The sequence below is a fragment of the Vicugna pacos genome, chromosome 15, assembly GCF_048564905.1.
Source record: "Vicugna pacos chromosome 15, VicPac4, whole genome shotgun sequence".
NCBI classification, from domain to species: Eukaryota; Metazoa; Chordata; class Mammalia; order Artiodactyla; family Camelidae; genus Vicugna; species Vicugna pacos.
This window is the reverse complement of record NC_133001.1, coordinates 49152921-49180518: the sequence shown is the minus strand read 5'-3', so window position 1 is coordinate 49180518 and position 27598 is coordinate 49152921. Positions and strand designations below refer to the sequence as shown.

General features: G+C 36.9%; 1 long non-coding RNA gene and 1 other non-coding gene across 3 annotated transcripts in view; both read left to right on the top strand.

Annotated features, from left to right (window-relative positions):
- LOC116283470 (uncharacterized) overlaps positions 1-27598 on the top strand; it is a 344010-nt gene that overhangs the window by 73565 nt on the left and 242847 nt on the right. The gene's annotated exons all lie outside the window — the stretch shown is intronic.
- LOC116283530 (U5 spliceosomal RNA) lies at positions 703-818 on the top strand. The gene has a single exon (XR_004193164.1). It is a non-coding gene; the product is annotated as a U5 spliceosomal RNA (small nuclear RNA).

The window sequence follows — 27598 nt, the reverse complement described above, 5'->3', positions numbered from 1 at the left end:
CAATGCAAAAAAAGGGTTGGATGCTCAATTCTTTTCTCTCCACAATAAGCTGTCTCTGCATGTTTACGTGTGGATGTGTGTTTACTCACCCACACCACAGATACACTTGACAGATACATGCATATACACCACATGCTCTGAGTGTGTGATCCCATTACACCCTTCCCTGGACTACCTTAAGCCTGGACTCACCTGAGAATTGAAACAGCCACACCAAAGCCCTGTTTCCTCTGAATATAATTTAATTAATTTACTAAAATCGAGATGTAGGACATATTTCCTCATTAATTGTCACTTCCAGTGAAGGACATTTCAAGCCATGTAGGATTTAAAGTCCTGAGTGAATTGACTTTGTCCACACACACAGCAAAAACTTGGTTTATTTATTTTTTTCAGTGAGGGTGAAGAAAACTAATGAGAAACATGTGACTGTATCATTGCACAGGCATACCTGATAGGTGTGTTACAAATACTTGGCTTTAAAAAATTTGGATTCAAAGGCTATATATTGGACCCTTCTGAATATGTACTAGATTTCACAAAGATAAGGAACTTACATTGTTAGTTGTTTGCACTGGCATGTAGAGGGTTTACAAGGAGCTGCCATTTAACAGCCATATTTCTCATGTTCATAGAAAAAAACAATGCTTGTAAAAGTAAGAATGACAACTAATAGGGAATGAAAAGTGTTAAAAAATCACTATAATCTGGTTTCTCTTCAGATCGCATAGATCTATCTCCTTTTACTAAAGATTTCTGTGGAGAGGAACAATTGTGAGTTTTTACTCAATTTTTTGAGGACTTACACTTGCAAGACTAATAATGATACTGAAAAATAGACAGTTGAAAGAAATAAAAATAAATACAATCACTGTCCTCAGCCCTCCCTCCAGATTTCTCTCCTCTCTTTGAGTCAGAAAAGCTGTCAGGAATAAGCTGAATCCTATTGCGCTAAATGAAAATAGCGGGTTCCTTTTTGTTTGGGTGGGGAGGGTACATCTTCTTTTCCTTGGTGATACAGTGATAGTTAAGCTGGACCTTGAAGTAAGGGGTACTTCAAAAAATATTTGCCGAATGAATGGAATGTCTACGTAGTCTGCTGATACGTGGATTATTTACCTAGGTGACATGGAAATTAGGCTACTGTTGGCTTCATTTGCACAATGCATGATTTAAAGACGTATCTCCCTGCTGAAGACATCAGGCAAGAGAACCTAACAGAGCAAAAACGGAGGCCTGTGACTACAACCAACTTAATCTCTCTCAGTCAAGGGAAGGGTGTAATGTGATCACACACACAGATCATGCGGTGTGTATGTGTGGGTGTATCTGTGGTGTGGGTGAGTAAACACACACACACACGTGTAACATGCAGAGACAGCTTACTGTGGGGAGAAAAGAAAAGAATTGAGCCTCTGAACCTTTTTGGCATTGCCACTTTCCCTCAGAAACCAGAAGCATGGCCATCTGCAGTGTGTCAGGGAATGGAGACATTTGGATGTGTCTGGTTTTGATATCATTAAATGACCGATGAATTAAACTAAGGGAGGAGATCAGAGAGGGGCTCTCTCTGCTTTACAGATAAGCTGAGATTGGAGTGTGAGATGGAACAGTCTAGCCAGGTTAGGAGTGAATGATCTGCTGCCGATGAGAGGTAGTTGAAAAATAGTTCCACTTTAATTGTTTTATTGTCTACTTTGTATTATCAGGGCTTGTGGGAGAGAAGAGTTATAGATAACAAAAGTGACATAACCCATGTGCCTAAGAAGCCCCTGTCAAAAGGCATGAGATGCTTCTCTGGGCATATCACATTTCATTTGGCAAGAATCTCTCCTAGAGTGTCTGGAAAAAAACACAGGAAAGCCCTGTATGTGTTCTTAACACACGGCCCATAGAGAGTAGTTTAATCAATGGTATAGCAAACAGATAATTTAGAAATGAAAGAGATCTCCAAAGCTCAGTCTTTTCAGTATCCTTTGGATCATCCTCGGCTATTAGAGGGAGCCGTGTTGTCTTAGCTCTGGAACGTCTTTGGATAGATGACAAATAATGCTCTTTCAGTGACAGATTCACCCATGTAGTGTGGTCAGTGAGGGGTGGAACCAGTCAGGAGTGACACCTGGGTTAACATTCTGGATTAATCCTTTCACAGCCGAGTTGTGAAAATAAATTTTATCTCTGTCTGAATCTCAGTTTTCTTATCTGTAAAATGGAAATAACATACCTCTCAGATAGGATCATTGTGAGGTTTAAAGGAGACAGAAGCAAGAAGCAAGACAATGCCTGGTTAGTACTGATGATTATTCACTTTTATAGTTTTAATCACATATCATTAACTCTGTGATACCAATAATAATAAATTGATCACTAGATTTAATAGTAACATTTGGGGGAGGATGGCTTAAATGTGCTATTTTTGTTATTTTCTAACTAACCACTATTAATCCACGTGGCACATACTATTTTTCTCTTTTGCTTCAACATCCATATTGAGACTAATCCTGAAAATAAGAACTATAACTTTTTTTTTCCCCCGAATCAATTTAGCCATTAGGGATTACAGAGAACATCATGGTGACAGTCTACCTTTGTTCAATTCATATTTGTTATCTTGACTTAGCACCTTTAAGACTGAAGGTATAATTTGAGGTTTGTCAGAGTTTTGTCAGAGAAGACCAGAGTTTCCTTCCCTCCCCCTTAATTGAATTACCTCTCACTAGAAATTCAATAACTTCTTTTGAGAGAAGCCAGAATCTTCCTGACAAATTTTTGATGCTTGAAAGACAGTGTGTCCTGTCTGTGAGGATACAGAAGACACCGGTAATGGGCTTGCTTCTCTCTCCATTAACATGGCTCAGACCCTGACTGCTGCTGTCACTGCTGCCTTCCTGGCTTGAGAAAAATGGTCAATGTTGAGAAATTCTCAACTGTTATTGACATTAATTGAATTGCCTGGTGTGTGACAAGCATTCTGCTTATGTAAAAAACTTGTATTTTCAATGTTGCTTCACAGTACCGTCTTCTTGAGGCACTTTAAATAACGATTGGTATTCTAAACCTGAGTTTGAAGCTGTGAGTGATGTTCCCAATGAGAATTACTAACCAGAGGTGACTCCTGATGAACAGGTGACTTGTGTATGAGCTGTGTTCATGGATGAGTGAGCGGGTACAAGGTCCTCACAATTACTTCTCGGTCTAGCTGCTGACAAATTGCTTTTAATAATCAGTTGTAAGCTGTGTCCCAGTTTGGGAAAACAACAAACAAAACATTTAAAGTACATCTTCTAAATTGAAAAGAATCATGGCAATATGGTTATCCATGGCACGTCCTAACTTGTTCAAATTGTTGTATATGACCTTTCCTCAAATGCTCGTTCTTCATAAGGAAAAGGTACCTAGCTCTTTCTTGTTTCTTGTTTTTTATGTTTCTTTTTCTTCTGTGCTTCTTCAGTGGCTCAGTCTACTTGGTTTCTTCTGGGTGAGCTTATCCCCTGGAGGCAGAACCATTAACCTCTGTGAGAATTTGGGCCTTCGAAACAATGCAGCTCATTGGTGTAGACCCAAGAGCCAGTGACTCTTAGGCAAGCAGATTGCAGGTGAAATTTCAGCCCTTGCCACTTGGTAGCTGTGTGTCTTTGATCAAGTCACTTGATCTCTGTGACCCTCAGTTTCCTCATCTATAATGTAGCTATTACTGTGCACTTTTTGGCTTATTTGGGCCTATATCTCCACTGTTTATTTCTTCAGTTGCCAGCATAAATCCAGGTATAGTGCTCAATAAATTGCAGTTTTAGGTTATCAACATAGATTATGACAATGATGACATATATATTCTTGCTGCTTTGTAGTTTACAAAATATGTTCTTGAACACTAGCTTAAGTTTTATAACAATACAATGAAAGGGACAGAGCAGTAGTAATTTTCATAAATGAGAGAAAAGGGACTCAAATGCAAATCTTTTTACCTTTAGTGCAATCATCCTTTACTTCCTCCTCTGCCTCTCTTAGTGCAACATTGGCTACCTTTTTGAGTCATCAAAAATCAGATTTAATACAGATACCTATTTATGTTGTATTCTTTCACTATTAGTAAGTTCTGAGGAAATGTAGCTTGCTATTGAACAGGAAGCTGCAGACATATGTTGGTCTTATTCAGGCCTAAGAAACATTCAAGCAGTCTCTTTTGTAGTGTGTAAGTGTATTAATTAAGGGAAGGCTACCAGACCAGAACAATGCAAATTAGAAGGTGGAAGGATTGAGGATAAGATCATAGGTGAGAAGATCTGATGCAGGGAGAGCCTTCTTAGTCCTACCCTTAGGACCACAGGAATGTGCCCTGTGAATTTAAGTAATTTTAAATCTCTGCGAGAATGTTGCATCTAGACATTTTTTCCCCTGCTGTCTCCTAACCCTAAACATCTAGTACCCCATGATCCAAGCGTGATCTCAGGCCTTGAGGCTGGCTGAGTCTCAGCCCTAGAGTCAGTGGTTGAGTTTCTATATGCCAAGTTCAAGCAGAGTGCAGGGTTTTTGGAATCCAGCTTTGGTGCATCCCGTCCTGTAACTGTGATATATGATAAAAGGAAAAATTGCAGCCAAACTTGACTACGTTCAAAGTAAGGTGCTAGTGAAAGGATGAGACGGAAAATAAGTCCTAATGGATTAATGACTCATGATAAATGTTTTATTATAAGAGCTTGTGAATGATTAGATAATTCTTACTTCCAAGAATAGAATTTAGATATTTTCACCTGGCTAGTTACCAAAGTAAATAAATTACTTAATTATCTAGTGAATAGTTAAATCTTTATGTAAAAATATACAAAAAACAGAAAAGGTAATTTCTGTAAATAATCAATATCTTATCTATCTTCTGTTTCTTTCCTTTTATAATATTTACTGCTGGTTGAACCAACCTACCAGAAAAAATAAGAACACTTTCAGTAAACCATGAAAGATGTTCTGTTTGATACCTAGCCATTCGGCAAAATTAAAGCAGAATGAAGATTTTTCTGGGCAGCTGTAGTTCTTGGTAGAAACTAAACATTTAATGATATATTTTGCTCAAGTTCATAAAAGTCTCTCTAATTATTTCAGGCCAGCTCTCCCCTCACTAACACCCACGCAGTTCCCACTGAGTGCAGCATGCGCCTGTCTGAGGGTTGAAACCATACGTGCTATCCATTTGAGTTAATTCTCTTTCTCAATATGCTGAGGTCAAATTATCTTGGACATCTTTTTGAATCCATGTCTTCTTAAAGGCTTGGAAGCATATATACCTATTGATTTAAACTTGGGATAAAAAATAAATTTTACCATAATTTAAAAGTGCGGTTCAAATGCCTCTTCTGTCTGGATCAGTGATTTAGTTATACTGGCTTTTGCTAAATTCTTTCTTATCATTTTCAGATACACCTATTATAAGGAATGACTGTTTTGTTCTGATCACATTTTTACACACATCATGCTGCTTTCTTCCCGAGACATTTCAGAGCTTTAAAATGACCATGGGAAAGCTCTGTGTAGGCCACATCTGGCAACAAAGCAGAATTCTTCATCCTCTTTTGTCTTTTGGATCAATCAACCCACCACATAATACTTGCTATAAAGACTTTACATGAACTAGTAGGAAAAAATAAAATAAAATATATGAACTAGTAGATTGTGAATGTCCCTTGTAAACTCTGAAGTGTTTTAAAGATGACAAATGATAGCATTCCCAGGTATTTTCCCATTAATGAAATAATTGATAGGATGGTCTGACGTTGCATTGTTCAGCACAGTGCATAGCACATAGTAGATGCTTATGTATTTTTAAAATAGCTACCCCTCTGTTGTTTTGTTCACATCAGCAAACCTATGTCACAAATGCTTCCAGCTTGTGACAATTTTCCTGGGCTAACAAAAGTTAAAATTTCATGTTCTTGCTTTCTGTTAACCAGAAATGTGATTTAAAAAAAATCTGGGTTTGTCTGAAATTTACCGTTGTGTTCCAACCTCAAGGCTAAAGTATGTGTAGGAAAATTCTGATTTATTCCTGAGTGCAAAGATTTGCACAGTTAATTTGATTGTTATTTATTTAGAAAACAAAACGTGTCTTGGAAACTACATATTTTTATCATAATTGTGTACCTATATAAAAGAAAAAGAAAAAACAACCAAAAAATAATAGACTTGTCTTTCCCATTCTTTTCAATTTGGCTTTTTCTAGAAAATTACTTTAAAAATGATTTGAATTATGTATAGTTCTTAACACTAAAACACTTTATATGTACAAAGCACATTATCAAGTGCTGATTTTATTTTCTTAGTAGAATTGGATATCTGACATCTTAACTACTCTTTAATTGGACAGGTAGATGGAAATAGAAATGTATATTTATTTGAGTGAAAAGTTTTTGGAGCTAGAAGCTGTTTCCCATAGCAGTCAGTTTCCCTGTTTTGAAGTGTTCTCTGTGGGACATTGTGAGAAATGAATACTTGGAAAAAACACATGGACCATTCCGTATTTCCTTATGACAGATGAGATGAGTTGGGTGGAGATCCCTGTTGGTGTAATGAGGTCAGAGATGGAGAAGGGGTTAAACCTGAAGTTGGTTGTTGAGAGTGAGGATTTGTAAGAGGAGTATGTGTTATGAGATGAGGTTGGTGAGATATACTGGTGAGTTTGTAGGTGGCCTTGGCTGAAGACAATTACATTTCTTTTCTGTCTTTTCCACAAATCGTCATAGAAATCCTTTAGATTGTAAAATTGTTTAACTCTTCTATTTGCAAGGAACTAGCTGAAGTGACTAGTCAGTATGAAAGAAGATCAGGAGGGAGGGAACAGATTCATAACATTTTAGAACAAGATTAAAATCCAGTGGAGATTCCATAGAACTGTAATCAAGCTTAAAGAATTGAGTACTCAACAAGCACACAATACAATTATCATTTTTTCACTGGAGAACAGGTGACACACTATACATTCCACTTTAATGGGACTCACTTGGCAAGACTGATACCGAACTGCAATACATATAAGGGAACACACTGTATATTAAGAGCTGTACCAGCCTCTTTACCAGTGTTATTCCATTTTCACATTGGCCTTGTGGTTTATGGGGGCACCAAGGGTGCTCAATTTTGTAAAGAAGACATATGAAGCTCTAAGAGTTAAGAATGTTCTTCAAGGTCATACAAGTGGTGGTTTCTAGATCCATGATTTGAATCCAAGACTGTTTGAATCTAAAACTCAGGGTACTCAAAGAGTGGGTAGACATTTGAGAAAGCAGTTCTATGCTTCTAATTGGCCTCAAACCTGCTACCCTTGCTTCTACAATCTGATCTTTCTCAATTACATTTTACCTCCCTTTTTATGGGAGTTTCCATAATGTGACTTATAAAGGTATTAAGTATATTGTCTCCATCAGTACTAGAAGTAGAACATTCATCTAGAAGAGGATTCTTATGGAAATGAGAGATGGAGATTAGGTGTGTTTGTGTGTGCAGCATGTGTATATGTAAGATCTGATGCTCTCATCAGAATGTACATTGTCCCATTTGGTCTTGTTTTTCTAAAGCTTACACTTGCATGGATGGAGTCTTTTCATAGAACTGTGATCGGCAGTGGTATGTAGTGCCACTTAGAAGAGAATCTTAATCACAGACCCTGTTTAAAGAAAATTGATTTATCTAAAATAGATTCTCACCACAGATTCCCGACACAGGAAGTTGATTGTCTACCATGCATGGTAACACCAGTTTTCTTTGCTACAAACTTGCTTTATCATCCAACTAAGCATGTGTAAACAGACTACCATTCCCTTCACCCTCTCCTCTTCCCTTATTGTCATTTGTGGTTGTAGCTTGCCCATTAAGCCTTTTATTTCTTCTCTGAGATAACTGTCATGTGTGTATGTATATGTGTACATGAACAGAGGAAATTGTAATTAGTTAAAGTTTCCCTTGGTTTGTAGAGTTTTCTGCTGTCCATTGTCATCCTTACTTAAATGTCTTCTAAAGTTTAGAAATTGAAAAATCTACCTTTTTGTTTTTTACACTATAAAGTAAAGGATACTGTAAATGATCTGTAAATTATTGCTCCTTTACTGGTAGACTGACTTTTTCTACTGGGTGAGGAATGTATGAAAAACTCTATTTAATTTGATGTTTGCTATGGTCCTTTCTAGATCTAACATTCTTTAATGTGTTGATTTAATGATTTCACATATATCTGAGTCCTACTACATGAATCATACTCTATTTTTGACAAATGCATATAGCAGTGACCAACAAATGCTCTCTCTCATTAAGCTTGCATACTAGTAAGGGGAGATGGGTAATAAGCCTGCAAACAAATAACCCGGTAGTAGAAATAGTAGTTCAGATAGTGCGACAAGTGCTGTGAAGGAAAGAAAAATATAGTATGTGTCACAGAGAGTTGGGGGTTCATTTTTAGATAGGATAGTTCGAGAAAACTCTCCTGATAAGATGACATCCAAGTGGATAACCTGGAAGAAGTTCTGCATATATTCAGGAGATGAGCATCGCAGACAGAGGAGAGGAAAAGGTAAGAGAGTGACTATTGGGTTTAAGAAACAGCAAGGCATACCATGTGTTGGATTCGAGCAAGGAGTGGAGAAAAGTGATTGGTGGTCAGACTGCATAGGGTTTTGAGGGCCCTGGTGGTGACTTCAAGAAGCCATTGGAGGATTTGATTCTAGGATGATCATGGTCATGCTACTGTACACCAAAGAATCAATTTTGCTATATGGCAATTTAAAAGATATGATTTAAATATCTTTGGCTGCTTTGTATAGAATACACATTTGGGGTAGAGGGTGGAAGCAAGGAGTCCTGATGGAAGGCTTTGGCAGTAACCTGGGTGCATGATGATAGTAGGTTGAACCAGGGAGGTAAAAAGAGATTAGATTCTAGAAATAAAATAACTTTCTGACAGGTGGGACACAGGCATGAAGAAAGGAAAGGTCCAAGGATGAGTTTAATTTTAAGGTGGGAGGGATATGGTGAACCAGAACACGTTGAAGGATGGAATTGTCATTTACTATGATGGAGACGACTTCAGAAGGAATAGGGTTTGTAGGGAATTAACAGATTAGGTTATGTATTTTTATGGGACATCAAGGTGAGAGTGTTGAGGAAGCAGGTAGGGTCTTCGGTGGAGAAGTCTGTACCTGAGATCTACTTTGGAAGTCGTCAACACATAGATAGAATCTAATCCTGTGGGTCTGTATGTAATCACCCAGTAAGAGAGAGTAGATAAAGAAGAGATGAGGTGTTAAGACTGAACTTCCAGATGCTTCAGCATTTAAAATTTAGGGATGTGAAGAGAGATAAACAAAGGAGGCTGAAAGAAATCAGCCAATGAGCAAAGGTCAACATGGAGTTGTTATTGTTTTTTCATGACACTGAAAATAAATGTTTTGTTTGATGGTGACGACATCAGCCTAATTGGAGTGATTCAAAAAAAAAAAAACTTGGAGGAGAGGAAATGGAGACAGGGAGCACAACTCTTTACTCCTAAGGGTTTTACTGTAAAGAGAAGGATGGAAATACTGTGGCAGGTAGCTAGAGGAGGATGTGGGTTAAAGGGGGAGGTTTTTTTTTTTTTTAATATGGGAGATGCCTTGACATATTATATGGTGATTGGAAGGGTCCAGTAGAGAGTGGCAGCTGGTAGAGATTTATGACTGTGCTTTTTGATAAAACATTCCTGTTGAATGTCCATAAAACAGATGCATTTTGACATTTGGGCACCTCCTGGCCCATGGGTGGATGGGAATTCCCTTTACACTTTGTAACAGAGTCAGCACCATGACAGAAGCTCACCCATCACTCCATTTGCTAAGCTAATAAAGAGACAATCAAAGGCCTGTGTGTTCACAGGGTAGATTGGTATGATCAGAAAAGGAGATTTATGGACCAAAGTGAGCCACGATATTATAAAAGGTCATGAATAACATTTCCCTGTTGTGTCTGCTCTCACAGATCCTGTGGCTTTCTACTCCTAGTTCCTTTTCAGGAATTCATTTGGGCACTGTTGTGCGCAATTGTGTTAACCCCAAATCGCGAACCCATGCGGTGGCAGATGCCCAAGTGTGTGGAATGAGGGAGGACAGTCAGAAGTTCACACTGAGGATGAGCACTGAGTCCTCCTGAGTCAGGCAGAGCAGGGGTTCCTTCCTGCCAGACTGGTCAGGGTAGAACAGTACCTCTTTTTGCTGGAATATTCTCAGGCTTCCTCCTGGCACTGGCAACCTGTGTTTCTGTGACTGCAGAATAGGTTTTCAACAACAGTGAGAAATCACTCTTCACCCTGCTAATAAACAGAACTGTGCTTTCTTCTACTTTGGGTGTATTGTGGCTGTCAAATTGCTCCTTAGGAAATTTAGCCACGCTTGACTTTCATTTTCTTTCAATGTCACCTTTGCTCCAGATATCACACCCAAGAGAATGTTCAAGTGTCTTCAGTAATAAAGTTTTCTCTTGATTAAAGGCTTTTGTAATCTGTTATTATCAATAGAGTCCAACCCAAAGTTTACTTTTGCCCAATCTATAGCAGAAAACAGTTTCTTACGTATGTGTATATGTGTTTCTGGGGAAATGTTGAAGTTGTGTTTAGACTGATAAAAAACTGTCTTTGAAAATATTAGAAGCACCTGGTATTTTAGAAACAATATTTTATCATCAAAGCAAGTTGAACAGGGTCTCTACTGGGTGATATTCCGGTAGTTAAATGATTCATATGCACATAAGTGAAAAAAAACTGCATTTCCTTACATCCCTAATTCACTTCTGCACTGGACATAAGTAAGGGTGGCTATGAAAAATGGTTTCAAGTGAATCAGTGGTCAGTAGCACTAAAAGAATTTCTGTTCCCTCTAGGCTGCCAGGTGGATATAGCAATCAGGGATGTAGAGATAGTTTTTTTTTTTTTTTGCCTGTCCTGATTTGTTGAAAACTTTAAAAATTAGTAATTCACCTTTTTATCTTAAAAAATAAAATAACAAGGGAATATTTTCATTATCAATTAGGAAGCACTAAGATGTAAAGCATAATCATAGAGATATTTAGGGAACTAGAAATCTCCATATAAGTGGGCTTTTGCAGCATTCGGGCTAATCCTGGTGTTTGCCTTTGATTACTTTGGGTACCATTTAGTCCACTTACTGTATCATCTTGTAATTGCCCTGAACAGTTTTTCATCACGAAAGTAGTTACGTTCTCTCATTGTTTGACACAAAGTGTAAAGAAAAAGTATTTAAAATGTCAGGCTACTTTAGTATGTTATACCACAAAGGATGGAGCAGATGTTTTTAAATAAACATCAGCCCTGGTTGTGCATTGTTAAGACACTGAGGAGCCTTTTTCAGAAGCAAGGGAAGCTCATGAATTTAGAGGAGGCTTAAATACTGTACTTTCACATAAAACCATAAAAAGTTGGCAGAAGTATCAGGGGCCAATGAATGGGCATAGAGCTGAACATGTTATAACTCAGATTCCCAATAAAAGTGTCAGCCTCGAATCTGAAGTGAATAGTTTTATAATTCTGAACTGAAAGCATTTTTTAATTGCTTTCAAATGGAAAAACTTCATATCATTTAATAAAATTTATCTACTTTATTATCAAAAAGGCTGTTATTGCAGCAAAGGGAAATGGAGGATTTAAATGTCATTCCTAGCATCTAATTTCCCAGCTCTTTTATTGGGATGTTATTAAAACAAGACCAAATGGACTTGGCTACGTCCATAAAAGCCAGTCAAGCAAAAGAGTTAATCTGAACACTGCAGAATCATTAAACGTGGCCCAGGGTTGTAGTCTGGCTGGTGCTGGGTGAGATGTGCCCTGGGAAGCAGGTGTGATGTGTCAAGAGCACTGTTTTAGCCTTCTATAGCTTACGGAGCCTAAAGGGCAGCTGGCTTCAGGGAGAAGCATGCCAAGGACAATGACCGTCCTTGTACCCAAGGGATCGATTTCATTCATTAATGTTCCCTGTGAACCAGCTAAAGGCTTTGAAGCAAGTGGTGGCAAGGAAGGGCTGGGGTCCTAGACAGGTAGGGAGAGAGGTCTTCTTCTCTGTTGGAAAGCAATTCCACTAACTTGCTAAGCGCTTACTTGGGTTTGGTGTGCTTTCTATGGAGCTAATGAGAAACATTCTAGGGTTTGTAGGAAAGCAGAACAACTTGTGGATGGTGGAACTATTTATAGTAAAAAAACAAAAACAAAACAAAACAAACAAACAAAAATAACCCAAAGGAGATAAGGAATTATCAAGGCTATTCGCGGCTGTGAGGAGGGAGCTGTAGTCAGTTACTTAGAAAGTGTAGAAAGAGAGATAAACATTTATATAGATATTGCATTTTAATAGTAGTTGTAGTCATAGTAATAAGTAAATATGCTAAATACTTTGCATACTTCATTTCTTTTGCAGTAATCTTCTGAAGTATTCTTCCCATTTCACAGATGATTCTAACACCCAAGTTTGTTCTATTATTTCTTTTTTAAAAATAAAAATCACAAGCATAACTTGTTTTATCACGCTTCTCTTTATTGCACTTCACAGATATTTCTTCTTTGTTTATTTTATTTTATGTTTTTACAAATTGAAGGTTTGTGGCAATTGAAGTTTTGAGCACGTCTATCAGTGCCATTTTTCCAATAGCCTTTGTCCTTGTGTCTCTGTGTCACATTTGGTAATTGTCTCAATATTTCAAACTTTATTATTATTGTTATTATTATTATTATTATTATTATTATTATTATTATTTTATTTTGATTACTATATTTGTTATGGTGATCTGTGATCAGTGACCTTTGATGTCACTGTTGTAATTGTTCTGGGGCACTGTAAACTGTGCCCATGTAAGACAGTGAACTTAATAATCAATACATGATGTGTGTGTTCTGACTGCTCCATGGACTGGCTGTTCTCCCATTGCTCTTCCTCTCTTTAGACATCTCTCTTTCCTGAGACGCAGGATTTTGAAGTCAGGCCAATTAATAACCCTACAGTGGCCTCTAAGTAAGTGTTCAAGGGACAGGAAGTGTTGCACATCTCTCACTTTAAATCAAAAGCTAGAAGTGATTAAGCTTAGTGAACAATGCATGTCAAAAGCCCAGAGAGGTCACAAGCTCAGCCTCTTGCACCAGTTAGACAAGTTGTGAATGAAAAGGAAAAGTTCTTGAAGGAAACTGAAAGTGCCACTTCAGTGAACACATGAATGATAAGAAAGTGGAACAGCCTTCTTGCTGATAAGGAGAAACCTTTAGTGGTCCAGATAGAAGATCAAACCAGCCACAACATTCCCTTAAGCCAAGGTCTAATCCAGAGCAAGGCCATAACTCTCTTCAATTCTGTGAAGGTTGAGAGAGATGAGGAAGCTGCAGAAGAAAAGTTCGAAGCTAGCAGAGATTGGGTCAAGAGAACTAAGGAAAGAAGCCATCTCCGTAATACAAAAGTGTAAGAGGAAGCAGCAGGTACTGATATAGAAGCTGCCAACAAGTTATCAAGAAGATCTAGCTGAGATCATTAATGAAGGTGGCTACACTAAACAACGGATTTTCAGTGGAGGCCTTTTATTGGAAGAAGATGCCTTTTAGGACTTTCATAGCTCAAGAGAGGAAGTCAATGCCTGATTTCAAAGCTTCAAAGGACAAGCTGACTATCTCGTTAATGGCTAATGCAGCTGGTGACATTGAGTTGAAGCCAATGCTGATTTACCATTCTAAAAATCCGAGGGCCTTTAAGTATTATGCTAAATCTACTCTGCCTGTGCTCTATAAATGCAACAACAAAGCCTAGATGACAGCACATCTGTTTACAACATGGTTTACTGAATATTTTAAGCCTGCTGTTGAGACCTACTGCTCAGAAAAAAAGATTTCTTTCAAAATATTACTACTCATTGACAATGCACCTGGTAACCCAAGAGCTCTAATGGAAATGTACAACAAGATGAATGTTATTTTCATGTCTGCTAACACAGCATTCATTCTGCAGCCCATGGATCAAGGTGTCATTTTGACTTTCAAGTCTTAATATTTAAGAAATATATTTTGTAAGACTATAGCTGCCACAGATATGATTCCTCTGGTGGATCTGGTCAAAGTCCATTAAAAACCTTCTGGAAAAGATTCACTATTGTAGATGTCGTTAAGAATATCTGTAATTTATAGGAAGAGATCAAAATAGTAACATTAACAGAAGTTTAGGAGAAGTTGATTCCAGCCCTCATGGATGACTTTGAGGAGTTTAAGACTACAGAGGAGGAAGTACCGCAGATGTGAAAATCGCAAGAGAACTAGAATTAAAAGTGGAGCCTAAAGATGTGACTGAATTGTTTCAAACTCACGATAAAACTTAAAGAGCTGAGGAGTTGCTTCTTATAGATGAGCAAAGAAAGTGGTTTCTTGAGCTGGAATCTACTCCTGGTGAAGATGCTGTGAAGACGATTGAAATGACATCAAAGGATTTAGAATATGACATAAACTTAGTTGATACAGCAGTTTGAGAGGATTGACTCCAGTTTTGAAAGAAGTTCTATGGTGGATAAAACTACTAAACTGCACTGCATGCTACAGAGAAATCGCTTGTGAAAGGAAGAGTCAGTTGATGTGGTACACTTCATTGTCCTATTTTAAGAAATTGCCACCCCAACTTTTAGCAACAGTCACTGTGATCCATCAGCAGCCATCAACATCAAGTCAAGATCCTCTATTAGCAAAAAGAGTATGACTCACTGAGGGTTCAGATGATGATTAGCGGTTTTTCTTCTTTAGCAATAAAGTATTTTTAAATTACTGTATGTACATTTTTAGACATGCTGTTGTACACTTAATAGACTACAGTGCAGTATAAACATAATTTTTATATGCACTAAGAACACAAAAAAATTTGTGTGACTCACTTTATTGTGATATTTACTTTATTATGGTGGTTTGAAATTGAACTCCACGGTATGCCTAAATATATATGGTGACAACATGATGGTTTGATAAACATAGCCATAGTGAAATGATTACTACAGTCAAGCTATTTAATACATTTTCTTCTCACACAATTACCATATTGTGTCTAAGTGTGTGTGATCGGAGCACCTGAAATACACTCTCTTACAAATTTTCAGTGTTTAATATCATATTATTATCTATAGTCATCATGCCGTACATTAGATCTCTGGACTTATTCATACTACATAACCACAACTTTGTACCCTTTGACCAACATCTCTATTTTCCCAGCTTTCTTGACACTGGTAACCACTGTTGTACTCACTGCTTCTATGTATTAAACATTTTTAGATTCCAAATATAAGTAAGATCATGCAGTTGCTTTTTGTTTGTTTGTTTTTTTCACTTTATGTGTCTGGCTAATTTTATTTTACATACTGTCCTCCAGTTTCATTCATGTTGTTGCAAATAGCAGGATCTCCTTTTATAAGGCTAAATAATATTCATATATATGTATGTGTATATATATATATATTACAATTTTTTTCTTTTTTCACAGCTTGCTTATTTATTTAAGTTTGTTTGTTTGTTTATAGTTGAAATATAGTTGACATACATGCTGCAGTTTCTTTATCCACTTATCCTTTGATAGACACTTAGGTTGTTTTCATATCTTAGCAACTGAGAATGATGCTGCAATGAACATGGGAGCATCTCTTCAAGATATTGATTTAATTTCCTTTGAGTATATATCCAGAAAAGGAATTGCTGGATCATATGGTAGTTCTATTTTCAGTTTTTTTGAGGAACAGCCATACTGTTAATAGGTGTGCCAGTTTATATTCCCACCAACCGTGTACAAGGTTTCCTTTTCTCTGTTTTCTCACCAGCACTTATATTTTATTTATTTATTTATTTTTGATAGCAGTCTTCAGCTGTTATGTAACATCTCAACGTGGTTCTGATTTGTACTTCCTAGATAACTGATGATATTGTGCACCTTGTCATACACCTGTTGGCCACTTGTATATCTTCTTTGGAAACATATCTATTCAAGTTCATTGCCTATTTTTTAATTGGGTGGCTTTGTTGCTGTTGAATTGTGTGAGTTCCTTATGTATTCTGGATATTAACTCCTTACCAGGCATGTGGTTTGCCAAAAGTTTTCCAAATCCACAGAATATGTTTCATTTTTTTTTTTATTGTTTCCTCAGCTGTGCAGTGTAGTCTTTTTATTCCTTATTCTGTCCTCTTTCACAATGCCAAAGGTGTCATGGGGCATACAATGCCAACTCAACTTGATGTTAAAAGAAACAACATTGCTCCCCAGTTTCAAAATACTAAGGACGTATATTATAACCTTTGTTAAACAATCATGAACCTACACTTCCGTATGCAAATTGGTATTCTAGGCCCAGAAGTTGAGTGATGAGTTCAAGGATGAAAGCCACATCCTTGTCTGTCCAATGGAGTGTCTTATACACCAACCCAAGCCCTGACCTGAGAATTATACCACCCTCTTCTGAGTATCCTGCATGTGTTCCGTGTTTCATATTTCACCTGAAACAAAATAAGACAGATGCCATCGTGAATATATCAGATCCTTGGAAACAACATTATAGAGTCACTGAAAGGGACTTTAGAAACTATTAAACCAGCCCCCTTCATTTCCTGAAGAGGAATTGAGGCTCAGACAGGGGCTATAACCAGATTGTGAGCTCTTCAAGACAAAGACTTTCCCTTAGTCTTCTTTGCAGCCCTAACATGTACATAGTGCCTGTCATAAAGTGTATGCTTGGCTACATGCACCTTGGTGTGATGTGTGCCTGTTATTTAAGGAAAGTGATGAGATGAATATATACTAGAAGGCCCCACAAAATATAGTTACAGGAAGAAACTCAATTCTCCAGCAAGCCTTGCTCACCTATGGAATCCTACAAAAGGCACCTAGCATTCCAGTTGGGTTACGAATGCCCAGAAATGCCCAGCCCCTCTGCCTGGTACTGTTTTAATAAGCCCACAGTGTGTGCTGGGGAAATTTAATGATATTGGCATCTACCTATAGGACCAGGAGGGCTTGTGAAATTTTCTGTGTAACAAAGTTTTATTTAACATATTAATATGGATTTGTTTGTTTGTTTGTTTGTTTTTCTAATGGGCCTTCAGAAAAGCCAACATCTTTGGAAAGACTGTCCAAAGTATAGAAAGCTTTTCTTGCTTTTTCTTGTGAGACATCTGGAATCTAGCTGGAAATTTTGGACCCCTAGGATCTTTTTTTTTTTTTCCTTTTGGAGTGAAAGCCAAATTGTAACAATTTGGGATTTCTGGAAATAATATTATTTTACAGTAGGAGTTTTGTGCCCATTTCATACTGTAATTTCAAATTCTCTTTTCACACTCAAGGGTACAGTGATGAATGGTACCAGCTGTGTAATTGTAGTTTTGGAGTTCCTCAGTAGACAGCAGTGTAATAACATGAAGCCTCAGTGCTAATGGTGGTCACGAAGCCTTGGCAACGTTCAGTGCCTGCATGTGCTTTAGTTCATTACAGTATTGCAGCACCCCTGGGCTGCGTGCAAACTCCCTGTTTCAAGACAGAAGGTTGATAAGGTTCCCCTCCTGTGTGACACAAAGATCTAGGCTGAGAGGTTCACACAGTTTGAGGAATTGCTCAGTCTTCCACCACTGTAGATAGTGGTTGGCCTGACTATTTCTGCATGGAGAATCGTATCCTTCCACACTCGGTCGATCCTTTCCTGCTTCCTTCTGAGTAGAATATGTTTAATAAGGATTTGATTTGAGAAGAAGAGCTGCTCTAGTTGAAGGGCTTTCAGATAAGTTGTTGCCAAGACTTTTTCTTGAAAATGGCCCTACTGAGATGCTTTCCGCAGCTTAGGAATCGGCACACAAGCTGCTGGCACACACCTGCATATTAGAAACAGCTGGGGTGGCAGCAGGGGGGTGACATAGAAATATGCAAGTCCCCATCCTGGATCCTTACCAGAGGTAGCCAATTGGCAGCCTCTTGGCTGGACCTGGCCTCAGAGTGTTTAGTTTGGCACTCACAACATTGGCCCACACAGTGTTTTATGTTTGAATTATTTAATAACAAAAAAAGGGGGAGGAATTTCACATAAATCTTTAAATATCCAAACTCCCTTGAAAAACACTTGGGCAACACTTGGCTCTGATCCCCCATATCTGCAAAAAGGCTATAAAAGAGAAGTCTCTGCCCTCTTTCAGAGAAGTTCAGTGACTCCCAGTTTTCCATAATCCCCTACACTCCCTATTTTCCCCCCAGCTGACATCTTACCACCTGTTCCCAGATAACATTTTATATGCCAGTTTCACTCATTTATGTTCCCTTCAAGGGCCCTATAAGCACTTGAGTTTCTTAAATGGGACCATACCTTGTGACCCTCTTTGTAGGGACTAGAGCTGAAAGGGTCTTCCTAAGGGAAAAGGTAGGTGATCTTTCTCTTCTAGGTTCAGGTGACTTTGGGAATCACCTGATTAAATGTCACAGTCATAACTTATCTCAGCGAAGAGCTTTGTGTTTAAATTTTTCAGCAACATTATAGGCTGTCAGGAAAAATAATGATGACTCAAATCTCTGTTTTATCCTTGATTAATGTATTCATTAACTCATTCAACAAGTATTCATTGCATGTAACTTAAGATTTTTCAACATCTAGGTCAAGAAGTAGAACTTTGCCAGCCACTTCAGAAGTCTTTCTTGGCTGTATCCCAATTTGAAATTCTTCTCTTCCTCCCTCAACAAAGTAAATGCAAATTTGACTTTTACAGTAATCCTTTTTTTTTTTTTTTGGCATCATCTTATAGTTCATCACTCACACATGTATCTATAGGCATTGTATTTGGTCTTTTCCTTTAAAAGGTTTTGTTATGTCTTTTAAGTGTATTTCAGTCTACATGGTCTCCCTCCAACACATTATTCTCCCAGTTTATCTTCTGATAAACCTGAAGCATTTGACCTTTATCCTCTCCCATAGTCTGGATTTTTGCCATTGTACAGCCATGGTGCAGTTTAGCTTGTTCCTCTGTCCTCTATTTTCCTGCAGATTGATTCCTGAATTCAAAGACTTATTCAGACTTTATTTCATCTCTGTGCTTTTTTATCTGATTTCTTTATGCTTGTGTTCTGCATATTTTGATTTTGTGTGTGTGTGATTTTTTAATCAGGAGGCATTTAATGTCTGGTTTCTCTCTTTATGAGATATAAGCAGCTGTTGATGCTTGTATTTGCTTCTCTTGCTGCATAACAAATTACCATAAACTTAGTAACTTAAAACAATGCCCATCTATTAGCTCACAGCTCTGTAGGTCAGAAGTCTGGAACACTGTGAGTGGGTTCCTGGCTCTGAATATCACAAGACTGAAACCAAGGTGTCTGCTAAGGTGAGTTCTCATCTGGAAGCTCTAGGAAAGAATTAATTTTCAAGGCCATTCAAGTGATTGGTTGAATTCAGTTCTTTGTGTTTGTAGGACTGAGGTCTCTGACTTCTTGCTGGCTGTTGGCCAGAGATTGCTCTTGGTTCCTAGAGTTCACTCTGAGGTCCTTCCATGTGGCCCTAACCTTCTCAGCATAAGGAACCTCCCTTGTGTTGAATCCCTCTCGTGTTTCAAATCTCTGACTTCCTCTTCTGACACTGATGAAGAAAACTCTTTCCTTTTAAAGAATCTTTTCATTAGGTTAGGAACAGTTAGATAACCTCCGTATTTTATGGCCGACTGATTCGTAAGCTGAATTGCATCTGTAATGTCTCTTTTGCCAGGCAGGGTAACAAAATGAGACTTCTGGTTTCCAGTTCTGCATATAAGACGCCTGGAACTTGCTACCCTGTCTTAACAACATATAAAAGTTAAAAACACTAAAATACCAACTACTCTCCTTGGGCTTGCAAGAGAAGGGAAACCAAACGCAATTCCTAGTTCTACTTACTTATTGGGGATTAGAAAATAATGATCTCCTAATTCTATAATTTCTCTTTTACTTGTTACTTGGGATACACTTAAAAATAGGTATGTCCCCTCAACTACTAGTTAGTTACTTAGTTGTATAATTAATACAGGAAACACAGAATAAATGCCTTTTTAAAGATGATCCTTTCTCTTTATTTACCAGCTTTCAAGATAAGTTGACTCCATAAAATCCTCTGAAGGTGAACAATTAGTTTTTTTTTAAATATTATTACTACCTTTTCGATTTAAGCATATTTGATCTATTTCTATTAGGCATAGTTATACACTTTGAAGCTCAGATTGTTCCATATTTGACCCAGCAGGAGTTTCTTCAAGTTTGCTCCCAGCTACTATTGATGTACCCTACAGTCTTTAATTGCTTCCTTTCTGTGTGTCATGACATGATGTTTGAGGCTTAACTTGTTCATTTCTTCTTAAGAGTTATGTGAAGAGTTATTTTTAATATCAAAGTATTTTGCATATGTATATTTAAGAGCACTTACACTTCTGGATCTCTTGACTGGGCTGCATGCTAATAAAAGATTATGCTATGATCTTGTGAATCATTTTAAATGGGTCTTTCAAAGTTTTTAAACACAGTTACATCTGCATATTTAAAAATAGTTCTAATAAATACATATTATTTATGTATAAATACATAAACTACATTTTACTTATGCTGTCAACAGACAGTGACTGATGTATATTTACATTTGCAGTCTATAGGTTATAAACACTGAGCTACAAAGGGACCATCTCCCAGATCATTCAATTCCTATACCACTGAGTGAAATATAAATGAAAGAAACATAAGTTGGAAACAGTGGCTTGCTATCGCTTATTCAGTTATTTCTTAACACTTTCCTCATCTGGGTCTTACAAGGTGAGGTTAGTGGACCTCTCACTGGGTGACAGATTATGAAACTGGAATATGTACAGTATTTTAAGTAACACTTTCTTATGATTAAATAATTAATCCATGGATATATTTTTTAGAAAACTTAGAAGAAAAATCGTCCACAAATCTATATAATCTGTACCACCTGAAAACAACCGTGTTGTCAATAATTTGACATACTTTCTTCCATTATTGGGGTTATGTGTGTGTATGCACATATGTTTGCATGTGCTATAAATTGCATCATTACATGTTTATAATTTTACAATTTATTTTTAACTTAATATGAATATTTCCCATGGTCATGCCATTTAGCATTGATTAAAAACATGAACAATTAAATAGTCTAATACAGCAGTATGTAGATGTACTATTGTCCTACTATTGGGCATTAAGTCTGAGTCTAGTTGGTTGACTATTTAAGTAACACTGAATGAATATGTCTGTGAGAAATATTTTGCCTAACTCTCCGATTGTTTTCTTAGAATAGATTCCCATATGTAAGTGTATGGATCAATGGTATGAAAAATTTCATTGCTCTTTGTACAAATTGCCTTTTTAGAAGGTTTATTCTAAAAGTATATTTATCCCCACCAATGGTATATAAAAACATAGTATATAAATGCTTTTATATTTTGCTAATATTTATTGGATGTTTTTAAGTTCATAGAACACCCTGTCATATCTTATCTCACTCCTCCATGAAGAACAATGAAGTTTAATATTATCTCCACTTTATATAAAAGGAATATAAAGCACAAGGAAATTAAATAATTTGCCCAAGGCTTTTGCCAGGAGGTAATATGGCAGAAACTGGCTCTTGAAGATGTCATTTCCCCTAAGCCACACAAAAGAGATTTTATTAGAGATCTGGGTCTCTCTCTGTCTCTCCCTCTGTCCCTCTCTCGTTCATCTCTGTCTACTTTAGATTTATTAATTCACATTGCTACACTATGACTGATACTGTCAACTGAGTTGTGTCATAAAAAAATCTCTGTGTGTGTGTGTGTTAGAGTGAGTGTCTATGTTTCGTTTAGAAGGTAAGTTTTAAGAGTGAAATCTTAAAACTCAAACTATTTATGTTTGTTTTAAAGCATTGCTGGTCTAGAATCATTAGGGTGTTTCCTTCTAGTTGCCATTAGTCTGATTATTATTTATTCAGACTTTTCCAAAAATTGACTCATGTACACCCTTCTCTCTCCTTCCTCACTACCCACCCCTCAACTAGTCTTGCATGAGGGATAAATCACTTTATTTATTGGCAATTGTTTGATGAGGGGGAATTAAGCACAACATTGAGATTCACTCTGTTTAAAATTAGCTGGCTCTGATTCTTACTGTTTTGTTGCACCAAATGGTTATGTTTTGTCACCTAGACAGTGCCAGAAGTACCTGTGCAGGCTCTACTGTAGAAGCTGAGGAAAATGACAGGGGCAAGGAGAGCCCAGTTTCATTATGCTTGGGGCTTTATTATTCAATCAAGCTGACTAGTTTCCCTTTGTATAAAACAAACACCCACAAACATATTTAAATGGTTGTATCTTCTCTTCTAATTGCATAGACATGCCTAAGCAGGAGCAGAAGTCAGAGGAAAGACCTTGAGATGCTTATTTCCTGAAAAGGAATCGGTGTAGATTTGGCCCCTTAGCCCCGGGGTAATTGGGATGTGATTTACTCTTGGACGTGAAGGACAAAAGGGAGGAATTCAGAAATCTTAAAATGGAAAGGTTGGGTGTTACTCAGCCTCTGATGACTGCCTTCAGAGTCAACAAAGTCAAACAGCTGGAGTTGAGAGAAGTCATATTTGTCGTGGGGAGAGATCAGACTACCCTTGACTGTCCCTTTAATTCTTACTTTAGCTGCTTTATTTTATTTTAACTTTACTATTACAAAGAACACCTATTTTAATGAATGTTAATCCTTTAAGCATTTGCAAATGCCTTTCTGAGAATCTCTTTTCTAGTGGGAGTGGGAGTGGGTGGGGTGGGCTGAGAAGCCTGTCTCTGCCTAGTCTCTTTTCTTAACAAACATTTGGATTCCATTTTATTTTTTGGACCCTAAATTCCTAATTTGAGAGACTATCTTATTTTTTGGTATGCGCTTTTGATTGCAAAAACGTAGCTTAGTCCAATATTTCCCACCCTAAATCAAATTTTTGAGAACCATAAATAGGCCATTAAAAACTTTATACTTTTCCAGTGAGATTAGGAGGGGAATGTTCCAGTAGGTTCACACCATTGTTTTAATGTCTCTGAGTGATCATAAGAATAAGCCAAAAATCACACAATCAACCTCTAATATGAACAAGATCTAGAATAAGAAAGAAAGCAGTTTAAAACTGATGCACAGTTCTTTTATAAATAATTGCATTATCTTCCCCAGGAGTGCCATGTATAGGGTAATACTATTATTTCTCATACTTCTTTCCATAGTTGTTATTGGTCTTCCTTGCCACTGCTTCAACTGTGAAATGTGTAGGTTATTCCCTCAGATAGCCAGCAGTCCTTCTGGTCCATACATTTGGCTACTTGAATAGCTACAGATAATAAATTTTAGCATTGAGGAACTAGTTGAAATGTACAGCAGCTACTTGGTTTCATAAGCATAGTTATGTTAGGTATAGTTCAAAGATGATTACTTGATTAATATTTATTTGCCAGATATGATGAGACTAGAATTGTAGTAAAGGTAAATTAAATATTTTTCCTGGATAAATCTATATGGGAGGGAAAAAATCAGTTTTTTAATGTGTAAGGGTCACTTATTCTTGGGAAGAGTTAATTGTATTAAGAAGTAAAGAGCAGAGTAGATCATTTTGTAATCCATCTCAGCAAGAAAGAAGGTCAGATGAGGGGGAGAATATTTAGTAGCGTACATAAAGGAGAGTCCCAGATTCAAAGATCAGAAGTGGCGCTGCACAGCCCCTATTTACCTGGTAAAGGACGAAAGCCTATTCCCTTTTTAAACTTTGATATTGTAAAGAGATGTTACTGAGGTTGCTAAAGGTCATGTCTGACAAAATGTCTTGATATTCTGAAGCAGTATGTCACTGAGCTTCAAAGGGACAGAAATCTAGGTGGGATACACATGGCTTAGGGAGGTTTGTGTGTGGTTATATGTGTTTCTCTGTGTGTTTCTGGTTAGAGAAGATCAGGCTGAACGATGCTGGGTCATGTTCCATAGTAAACTGTCAACCCAGGGGATTTTTAATCTTTATGCCTGGAATCGAAGCAATCTTGGCTGACATATACTAAAAGAGGGATGATTAACAGAATTGGAACTAATTTTAAGGACATGACTATCTTTTCAAACAAACAAACAAAAAGTCTGCATGTGGTATTACTGGCAAATCGCTTGCGTGATGAGTCTTAACAGAGTTCTTTCCACATGGGTTACCTGAATAAATGAAGCAATGAGGAGAGAGAACTAGTTTGTACTGAGCAGTTACTGTATATGAGAATATATTCTAGCATAGCAAAAAATTGTACATTATGACACTGGTGTAAAAACAGATCAGTTGGTTAGAATATAAAATAAAATTAACTTGGTATGGGTCAAATAAACACTCCACACGAGGAGAACATAAGGATTATTCATGAAATGGTGCTCTGAGACGATAGCAATTTAGAAAATGAAAAGTTACATTACGGTTTTGAGGGTTGAAGATCAAGGATTGAACACTTTTCTTCCACTCTTTCTTGAAAGCCCAGTAAAAGATTGTCTAAACATAAATATACAAAAGCACAGAGAAATTGAGAAATGGTAATAGCAACAAGATGGGTGCTAAACCACTTAGCTGACCTTAAAAAAAAAAATCAAACTGAATTCTAAGGCAGCAGTGGAGAGAGCTGAGCAGCTCCTCAGTCTGCACCTCTGATCTCCCAAGAGGCTCAGAAATTGTCAGCACCAGGTACCTGTAGAAGCGGGGAGAATAAAGTGTATGGAGAAGTTGTTGAAAACAGGAGGTTGGATTAAACTCTGCTTTAAGATGCAGTTAAGCCACTAGATTGCCTCCCTCCACTACTTAGGTGGAAGACTTCTCTCTCACCCTGGCAGAGGAGAAAGTTTATTCTCTGGAGAGCTTGTGTGTTTCTGGACTGGGAATGTTTGGTGAATTTGAAGGAAGGACAATCTTACTGCAAATAGAGGGATTCCATAAAAGTTTGTGCATGGAATGTTGGATGCCCTGTACCACTCTTTTCCCACTTTACTCTCAGAACACTAGGAAACTGGCTCATATTTTCTTAAAAGACTAGACAATGAGTCTGTACAGAATTCAAATGGTCAACAAGAAAAGACATAAAGACACACATCAGTATTTTCTTCAGTGATATAGCCCAGTCATACCACTCCTTAAAGTGAAGCCCAAAGTTAACAAGCAAACCCTGTGCTCCGCAGTTCCCATCAACCTGCAGAGATCCACTGTTAAACCTAAGCGGACAGCCAAAGATTCCCAAGTATTTGAGCAAAGCTCCTAATTGAAAAGATAGAGACTAGAAGAAATAAATAGAAAGCATCAACATGGATGGAACAGATTATTCAGGGATATAAACAATATTAAAAATATCATCATATTCCAAATAGCTGGGTAGAGTTTGTGTTGATGAAATAAGAACAGTATGCCACAAAAAGAGAAAGGTCTTGCAAATTAAAACTATAAAATATGATAAAATGATTGGAAGTTTTAGAAGCTAATGGTGAGGAATTCTCATAGAAAGTAAATTAAATAAAGATAGGAAATAGGAAAGAAAAAATAAGAATATTAGAAGAGCATCTCATGAGGATAAATATCGAAAATTATCATTCTAAACAGACGAAACAGAGAAAATGGTAGAGAAAATCATCAAGAAATAATGTTATATAATTAAAAGTTATAGTAAGTACCCAGAAAAACGAATCAAAATAGAACCATACCCTATCAATTCAAAATGTCAGTGGCCAAGAGAAGATCTTGACACTCTGAGAGAGAGAAAAAAAAATTAGATGAGCAAAAGATTATGAATAGAATGGCTTTGGACTCTGTAGAAATAGCAATACCTTCAAAAATTTTATGGAAAAGGCCTTCAGATTTTTCAGGGAAAATGTTTTCCAACCTAGAATTCTGTACTCAGTCGAACTGGCAATTAAATGACAGTAGAATGAAGATATTTTTGGATAGTCAATATTACTAAAAACTTACCTCCTACTCACCGTTTCTCCAAAAGCTACTTTAGAGTGTGCTCCACAAGAAGGAATATCTTTGATGATGGTGTGGCAGAGATTTTTTTAGTAGTTAGTGAAAATCCCTTACCTCTTCTTTTTACGTACATGGTTAGACTGTACTTCCCACACTCCACTGCATTTAAATATGGCCTCAGAACTGAGTCCTGTGGATAGAAATGATTGTGCTACTTCCAGGCTACTGTTTTCAAGAAGTGAGAGTGCCTCTCCTAACTCCGCTCAAGGTGACTGGATGCAGAAGATAATAGACAATAAATTTACAAGATGAAAAAAACCTGGATCCCAAATTCACCACATGGAGGAAGACACACTCTAACAATGGGCCACCATGTTGGATTGTTGCATGAACAAGAAATAAGTTTTTCTTCTGGGAGTATATCTGTCATTACAGTCTACCTTAACTACTAGGGATGCCGAAAAGAAATACCAGGATGAAAATGTGTAACAGGCCTAGAGAGTAACCTACCCAGTCCAGATTAGAGTGGGTCAGAGACTCTGGAATACAAGTTTTCCAAGAAGATGAAACTGATAGAAAACTGGATATATTTGAACACTGGGGAAAAGTTGGGGGTGAATTAGTCATAATAACACAGGCAACAAAGAAAACAAAAGTCAATAACACATTCATTGAATCCAGAGAGAACAAAATTTATGCAAGATAAGAAAAGTTATTACATCTAGCTGCATGGCTCAGTTATAAATAACATTTGGATAACTTTAGTAGATTGATCTGAGCAATATAAAAATATAACTTTATTAGGAGGATGGAAGTATGGAGGAGAGCATGTGTATAGTAATGCAGGATGGGGAAAGACAGTTACGTCCATATCTCCCATCTTGAGAAGTCAATATCTGATGGCTAAAACTGAAAAATCAAAAATTAACAATATAAGTATTACATATATATTAATATATATTGTATATTGAAATGTAGAGAGTGGATGACACTGAAGAAGGGGAATATTGAGGGGTAGCAACAAGGGATTCATATTTTATAATAAGCCTCTTAGATTTATTTTGCTGTTAAAGTTATGTATATGTATAAAATGTGTAAAAACAAAAATATTTTTAAAAAATGAATGTCCACATTTCTTATAAAAATATTTCATATGGATCAAAAACAGGGCTGTAACATTTTAGTAAAGTTCAGAGTGAAACAGAAAATAGATTTGAATCTACAGAAGCAACTAAAGAAGAAAACTAAAATTTTGTAATAAAAAAAACTAAAAAAAAACAAACCCGAAAACTACCTTACCAATTACAAGGAAGGGTTAATTTTATTATAAATTAACTCATTCAAATATATAAGAAAAATATCAAGACTTCAGTAGATGAATGAAAAAAATACATGATAGGAAATGGAAATGGCTAATCATTGAAAAGATCCAATTTCCTGTTGATTTTAGTAAGTGAATAAATGAAAAGTTACCTTTATACATATTTCAGCTTAAAAATGGTAACTGTACATTCTTTTGGAATTGTGATAAGTTTGTGTCGTATAGACTAGACACAGCTAGTCTCAATGCAAATTTTTATGTTCTTTT